The sequence below is a fragment of the Pleurodeles waltl genome, chromosome 12 (genome assembly GCF_031143425.1).
Source record: "Pleurodeles waltl isolate 20211129_DDA chromosome 12, aPleWal1.hap1.20221129, whole genome shotgun sequence".
Lineage (NCBI taxonomy): Eukaryota > Metazoa > Chordata > Amphibia > Caudata > Salamandridae > Pleurodeles > Pleurodeles waltl.
Window position 1 is genome coordinate 64,107,410 of NC_090451.1, and position 7,851 is coordinate 64,115,260.

The window sequence follows — 7,851 nt, forward strand, 5'->3', positions numbered from 1 at the left end:
CGCGATCATGGCGTTCTCTGTAAATTTGTTATCACTAAACCCTGCTAAGTCAGGATCAGTTCTTTACTGAAAACAGTGACAGTCCTGTATCATCCTAGGGACTCCCCAGAAAAACATTTGAGGAGTTGAAGTTTATACAAAAAAAGTGCTTTGCTCATATGTTATATAAGGAAGAACAATGATGTCCCAGCAGCTCTCAGAACAAAACCTGGTGACAATTGAAGGCAGCTTGCATTGGCCATAATTTGCACTTGGCTGCATTGCTCGCATCTCCTTTTCCAAGCGATTTAATTCAAGCTCAAGGGTTCATCTAATCCCCACCGATTGTCCCGTACAGTAGCCTTGTGTCGTTACTTTTAGGGTTTCCCATTCCATGTGTCCCCAGAGCTTCTCTGTACAGCGAGTCTTCTAGTGCCATCGACTGAAGTCTCCACATCGGGATGGGGGCCCTAACTCTGGCGCAGCACCAGGTGATAAGTAACGGGCTGTGGTCTGATAGGGTTCGGCCTAGGTATTCGTATTGGGCAATCTCAGGAGTTAGAGTTCCAGTGCACAGCACCCGGTCTATTCTAGTATGCAGTTGATGGAGGCCTAAGTGGTATGAATAATCCCTGTCCAGAGGATGCTGGACCCGCCAGACGTCCTCAAGCCCCCAGTGTGTTACCCACTCATTCAGGCCCTTTGTCGTCTTGTGTGCCATTGTCCCAGGCAAGGGAGGAAGGGAGCGATCCATTACCGTATCTAGTACACAGTTAAAGCCTCCCGATCAGTAACTGTCCTCCCGAGGGTCTAGCCAAATGTCCAGAAAGGGTTTGTAAGAAAGGGATTTGCTCCGGGTTAAGTGCATACACACAGCTCAGCACTAAATGTCGTCTGTATAATCTGCCCTCCACTATTACGTATCGGCCTTCCTGGTCTATGTCTGTGGACATGGCCTCAAATGGGACCCCAGCCCTCACCCATATCAGTGTGCCCCATACAAATGCTGAGTATGTAGTGGCAAATATCTGCCCTCTCCACCTGCGTCGTAGCCTGTCCACCTCTCGCGAAGTAATATGTATTTCTTGGAGTACTGCTATATGTACCCCTCTTCTTTTTAAATATGCCAGGATATTGTGGTGCTTGATAATAGTCCCTATCCCTCAGATGTTCCAGGTTACTAGTTTGTAGTCCGCCATTGGATGGAGTCAGAACCCGGGGGCACACCCACCCCTGCCAGTGTCAGTCATCCTCCGTCTCTTCCTCTCGGTCCCCAGTCACCAATGTCAGCCTCACTTCAGCAATATCTAATCTCCTGCGTGCAACAAAAACATGCAACTTCAATCCCCAGGGCAACACTTGGTTACCCATCATATGTAGAACAAACTTAATAATAACGTTGGGTCATATAGTGTTCTCCCCATTTGTATAGGAGCAGTCGAGAAACTGGGGGGGTGCGTGGCTGTCATGGCCCCAAAGTCAAACAAGAACTCTCATCGAGTGGTCGAAGACACCAGGGTAGCATCATCCCAGATCATCTGCTGTTTGGGGGAGGTCACTTTTGGAGCCTCATCAGAATGGTGCGAGTTCGAGTCCATGGAGTGGGTGTGGTGGTCTGAGTCCCCTCCGATGGGCTCTCCGCTCGGGTCTGCATTCCGCAGCAACGTCTCTGCCTCTAGGGCTGCTCTTCTGTCCAACGCCTTTTGTGCTGGGGTCGGACCAACTCCTTATTGACAGTCATTCCACTTGCAATAATTTGAAATTGAGTGTTCTCTGAAGCATCAGCAACGGTTTGGTGAGTTAACATCTTCATCGTGCTCGATGTTGATGACCAGAATTTATCAGGTTGCACAGGTATAGGTGTCAAATTTTTGATGCAGGTAAGGTCAATTGTTCCACTTGCAGACAACTGTCAAAAGACAATGTGCAGTTCTTGCAAGGTTCACACTGACTTTGATATCTGTAGAACCTTTTGAATGACCTCTCCGAACTTTTGCATGGATGAAATCTTGACTGTTTGCAATTGTGACATATAGTCCACAACAACAGCAGTTTTCAATGAGGACAACTTGTCGAAGTGAAATTCTTAAGGTGAAAGGTTTTTTTTCAAGCTCTTGTACGAGTTTTGTGTTTCACTGGTTTTTATTGCAGCATCTCCTTCAAATAATGCGTTTATTGGCAGATCATGCAACAGAATGTCCTTGATAAACTCACCCCTTTCCTTTGCTACATCCATCTGTGTGCTTGCAAATGTTGTTCTTTTGTAACCTGTTTTGTAGTGCTGGCTGGATGAAACTCTTACTATGGCAATTAAACTGAAAGTTTAGCTTTAGTGATTATGTCAAACAGTTTTTTCTCTTCCAATACAAATCTCTTCTGCTTCAGTTCTGTGTATAGCTTCAATCCATGTTCCAGGGTATCTAGTAGACGTGTCTTTATATTGTTATTGATTAGTCACAAAGTTGTGTAGTCGCAGAGACTCAGTCATTTCAAGGGGATTCTTTGTTGCTGCATGAAATGAAGGCTGTCAACGTGTTTATCAAAATGTTCCCCTCTCTTTCCCAAATGTTTGTTGTAAAGATGAGTTTCACAATGGTCCGTTCATTTTGAATTTGTCATCTCTCTGAAGACATTGCAAATAAAAAGGGCTTCATGGTAAACTAGCTGCCATTAAGCAACATATTCACTTCTACGTGTCTGACCAACATTTCCCCTGGATCCTTTCTGTGATCTCTGGATCGTCTGTTCCACTTTTACATATGGAGCCGCAGCATTGAACCTTCCTTCTCTGTCTTTCACTACAAAATGTCTTTGGTTTATTTATTTTTTTGTAGTGGTATGGTTTTTCCACCTCTAGCTACTTCATTCTTTCCAAATGCCAGGACCCATGCCTCAGGCAATCTAATTCATGGAACACAGTAACCACAGTCTTCACATGCAGCTCCTGATTATCTTCCTGATCAGCTTGCACCACGTTTTTCACTAGAGCTATCACGTGTAAAACATTTCTCCAGTACTTGTAAAGTTCTAATTTTTCTTCTCATTCTTTGACAAACTCTTGGTTTTCAGGTTTTCTGATTTTGAACTGAGTGTATTGAACATTTCTAGGCTTTGCATTGGATCTTTTGAAGGAAGTGCACCCTGTGCCGTGTTCCCTTCTGAGATAAAATATGCAGAACCTAATTTGTCATTCTTTTTCTAGAAAGAATTCCAACGCAACGTTTCTATAGCCTCAGATATGATGAGCGTATCTTGTAACGAACATAATGAGTTCCGCTCAATACTGACTGGATAGTTTTGCTTCCAAAGATTTCAGCCTCAATAAGGGCATTGTCTATGCCACACCCACTGAGATAACTACCTGCACACTGCAACGCATCTTTTGTCATGTTTAAAACACCCATCATTGGATAAAGATCATCACATTTTACTGGATTGCTCATAAAGATGTCCGCTACAAAACAGAAAACACCTTCATCGCAGAAAATTGGCAGACTAGGCTGGTCTTCAATCTGAGCACACACATTTCGGAATTTTTTTATTTAGAGGTGTGTATACTGTTGCGTAGTTTTTGACTGGAGATGTATCACTGGTAAAAAAAAATCCTTCTTCAGCGGGACGGTATTCTGGGAGATCAGGGCATGAATTCCAGCCTGCGGAGGAACTGGGACTGCAGCATCAGGTAGAAGAACATCCATGCCCTCAGCTACTTTTAAACTTTCTGGCAGACTGCGGCGTGTTGATGCCTTGTAGTGATTTTGCACATGTTGGCAAGTGAGCTGGGTTATAAGCTTGCAGCTTCATTTGTTTTTGCCTACTGCTGACGGAGCTTGGTTTCCAGCAGCTACTTCATTGGTATGATTTTGAAAAAGCACCATGGCAGTATCATGTGGCTTGATGTTCCAGACAAAGAAGAGCTGTCTTCAAAATTATCAAAAGCAGTAATTATAAATCCTTCCCTGGTAAAGTGACTTGGAGGTGGTGTGCTGTAGGATTCTTAAGATTTGAGCTGCTAACAAGTTCCTGCTCCGTACTATGTCATTATAACTCGTTGATGCACCAGTCCTATTCATTGAAGTGATTAGCTCTCTACTTTTACACTTGTCATAGATTGGATAGGCAGTCATCAGGTGTAGCCGAGTTTTCTTTTTGCCTGATGTAATTCATTAAACATGAGTTGGAAAAGACAGCACATTTGCACAGCATAAGCCTTTCAGTTCCTGGGATCGCCTTCCACTTCTTTGCTTGTATCTTCAAAGCCACCATCAAGGTTGTCGGCTTCTGCCCCGAACACAAGAACTTTAGTTTGTAACAGTTTTGTTTTGCAGATGTTAAACAATGATGTAAAAAAAGGTTAGGGCAGCATCAAGCATTCTTGCTGACTTCCATGATCTTGCAGAGCTGAGTCATCACAAAATGTGTCATTGAGTCCAAAATCTAAATCTTTTAGGACATTTCTTACAATGGTTACTATTAATTATACTGCATCCTGGGATCTTATTTTGGCAGCAAGAACTCCAGGAGTCATATCAGCTGAGAACACCGTAAGTGGCTCAGAATTTGTTTTTGTCAGTCTAATAAAACAAAATGTCATTGTACATTCTCACCAGAAAAATCTTCATTATTATGGATTAATACAGTTTCATCAATGTGTGACCATTATTTATCTGATTTCACTTAGTGTGAACCTGTGGCCAGCACTCAAGGGTGGCTTTAAAACTTAATTTGCTTTTTCAGAGTGCAAACTTCACTGAAGGCTGACGGTTACGTTGCTGCTGGAAACTCATTGTACATTCATATTTTCAAATGTATGTATGCATGCAGTGTAGCTGGGCATACAAATCTACTGCACATATATTCACCTCGCTGTCTAGATCAGCTACTCTGCTGAAAACTTCATCTTGGAAGGAACTGGCTGCAGATAAAAAGATGAGACTCACATGCTCTGTACTTTGTTCTTAGGTCAATCCCTTTGGTCCTTTTTTTGGCTAAACCACATTGAAGATCCTCTGCTTTCTGATCAGTTGTTGAAGGTGGACGAGGTGTAGCCATTGATCTTCTAAGTAGATGGGGATTGGGTTTGATTGTTGTTGCTTTCTCAGAAGACTTAGATTCTTGTTGTGATTCACTGGCTTCTGCAATTTTTTGACAATTTTTTTCTAGTCTTTTTTTCCATTGTATACGACTTGCAGCACTTGTTTGTACAATGATAATGTTTGGGTTTTTTGTAGACTTTTTTTTTTTATTAAACAGTGTGTAGCATACAGTGGATAATTTGAGTGAAATGCAGTTATCATCTTGTATACATGTAGTCCAAAGCACAGAACACCATAAAAGATAACTTTATGAATAAGCAATCTCAAGGTCCCTTCCAGTCAAACTGGGCTGTGACCGTCTTGCACGGTATTACTTCCTCTTGAGAAAATAACCCCCATTCTCTCATCTCCTCCCACCCTCCCTAAAGTTCCTTCAAAGATGTGGGACCCACACCTTCTTCCTTTTCTTGGGACAGCCTCTACTTTGGTAAATGACCTCTTCAGCCCTTTGACACCAGTCTATAGCTCATTCCCACTCTGCAATACGCAGGGCTGAGGGGCATCCCAGGCCTGGGCCCTGTTCGGCTAGGCTACTCCTGCTGTCACAGCCATATGCGCTGATACTGCATCCACGAGGTTTCACCCATTATAGCTAAGAAAAGCCATCTGGGATCACTAGGGATTGGCGCACCAAGTTCCAGAGACATTTTATTCACCATTTTGCCCCAAAAGAGCTGTATCCAGGGACAGTCCCAGAGTATGTGGTAGAATGTACCTGCCATCCTGCACCCTCACGTGCAGAGCTCGGAGGTCAATCTTCCCATCTTCCCATCTTTTTAAGTTTTACCCTGGAGAAGTAGGACCTATGCAGGAGCTCGAGTTGCACTAGGTGAAAGCAGGCTTGTATCACTATTTCTCGTGCGCTCCTTGGGGCCTTCGCCCAGTCGACATCATCAAGAGTTCCTGTGTCCCGCTGAGTGATTGGCAAATGTCTCCAATGATACACATCCCTGCATAGCCTGTCGAGTTGCAGGATCAAATTCAGACGGAGGAATTCAAGCGGCTCTTGTGACGTATATTCCTAGGTACTGGAAGCTCTCAAGTTCCATCAGGATTGTACAACGGGGAGTTAGACACGGGGCACCCCCTGCCAGCAGGGAGAGGAGGGATTTTTTCCAAATAATGCAGTATCCCAAATGATCTTCAAATATCTTGAATATTTGTAGTAGTCTATCTACAGTAAGGGTCGGTGACATAAAGCAGCACATCATCTGCATATAGGGAGATGCATTCCTCCCAGGACCCCATGTTCCTGGAATCCCCCAGAAAAGTGGGTCTTGACGGAACCATGCCACAGCGGCTCTAGATCCTACGCAAATAACACTGGGGATAAGAGACACCCCTGCCTCGTGCCTTTCTGGAGGGCAAAGGCATGGGACACTGTGCCATTTACTCTAACCCTTGCCAGTGGTTCCTGATGTAACAGTTCGTCCCAGTCACAAAACCGTGGGCCAAAGCCCATACTTCGCAATGTTGCAAACATATACCTCCATTCAACGCAGTCAAACTCCATTTTGGCGTCAAGAGCCAGGAGTACTGCTGGAGTGTTCTGTGAGGGCCGTGTCATATGTAGTACCTGGTATAATTGTGCACAGTGAGACGGGTACCTCTGTGGGGCATGAAGCCTGATTGGTCTGGGCAGAAAATCAAGGCGATGACCTTCTGCAGCCTGGTCACTAGGACTTCGGCCAACACTTTGGCTTCCGCGACTAGGAGGGATATTGGCCAATATGACCCACAATTGATTGCTGGCTCCCTTTTTTTTTTATGTATTACCACAATCATAGCTGTACACTGGTCCCGATTGCAGTGCTCTTATTACCTGCCCCACTTCCTCTGCCTTTAGGTCCTTCTCTAGGGCCTCCTTTCCATCAGTCGTGAGAGTCGCTAGGTCATTATCTTTCAGAAAGTCAGCACAGTCCTTCTGTCATGCTCATCTTGGAGGTATAAAGGTTTTCATAGTAGGAGGCAAATGTGTTTGGTATTTATACACTGGTCCGTTGGGCCCTCCCTTTCTCATTCAAGACTTCCTGCACCCCTCTCTGGCCCTGGTCTCTCCTATCAAGCCATGCCTTTATCACCTATATTGTGTAACTGCTGTTGTGTTGCTCGGGCGTTGTCTTCCACCATGTCCTGCAACTCAGTTTCCTTTGCTTGAAGACGGCAGAGCAGATCTAGACTACTATCTGTTGGGAGTCGGGCCTCAAGAGATCGTATCTCTCCTTCTAGGGCGTAAAATTTCAGTTTCCTCTCCTTTTTTAATTTTTTTTAAACCCCCAGTCTGAGCAAGAGCCTGCCCATGGACCACTGTCTTAAAAGCCTTCCACAAAACACAACTGGAGTCGACTGTCCCCTTGTTCTCTTGGAAAGAGCGGTCTGCCCCCTTGCTAAGCTCCCTTTTAACTTCTGTGTCTTTCAGGTACCATGTGTACAGCCTTGGTGCCGGCACCTGACCATGTGTGTGTGATTGATGCGGGAGAAACTCCTTTGAGGAGCGGAGTAATACGTATAGCCTTAGGAATGTGGGTGCTCGTTATGCCACACTTCTGTCAGTCCCATGGCATCCATAAAGGGTTGCAGCTGACCCACCTCAGGCTGGGGCGTATTTTTACTCAATCTATCCCTCCCTGGGACTGCCACTGCATTTGTATCCTCCAACCCCCCCCGACCCCCAGCCTCCCATTAGTAGGATCCCTGACGGCATTTCCAAGAGGAGTGCACTTTCATCCGGGAATGTTATCCCATGGAGTTGTGGAGGGATATATAACAGAGATTG